Source organism: Olea europaea, unplaced genomic scaffold (assembly GCF_002742605.1).
Source record: "Olea europaea var. sylvestris unplaced genomic scaffold, O_europaea_v1 scaffold224, whole genome shotgun sequence".
Taxonomy (NCBI): domain Eukaryota; kingdom Viridiplantae; phylum Streptophyta; class Magnoliopsida; order Lamiales; family Oleaceae; genus Olea; species Olea europaea.
In genome coordinates this window covers 598,505-598,779 of record NW_019240442.1, presented here as the reverse complement: position 1 = coordinate 598,779, position 275 = coordinate 598,505, and positions in this window count along the sequence as shown.

The window sequence follows — 275 nt, the reverse complement described above, 5'->3', positions numbered from 1 at the left end:
GGATTTTTTTTTTTTTTTTTTTTGCTGATATATCGTTATACGCGTTGAAAATTAATCTAACTTGTGGCACAACCTGGTTGATACTTGTATTTTATGAACTTTAATTTAGCCTTTTAGCAACAATAAAGATTATTTTTATTATTATTTATTATTTATTTTTTAAATTTTTACAAGAGAGGTTAATCTCATAGGAAAGCTTCAATCTTGTGTTTGCTCCATCCATAAAATCCATTAGGATATGTAAAAGGACTTGTTCGTCCCTCATATTTTATAAT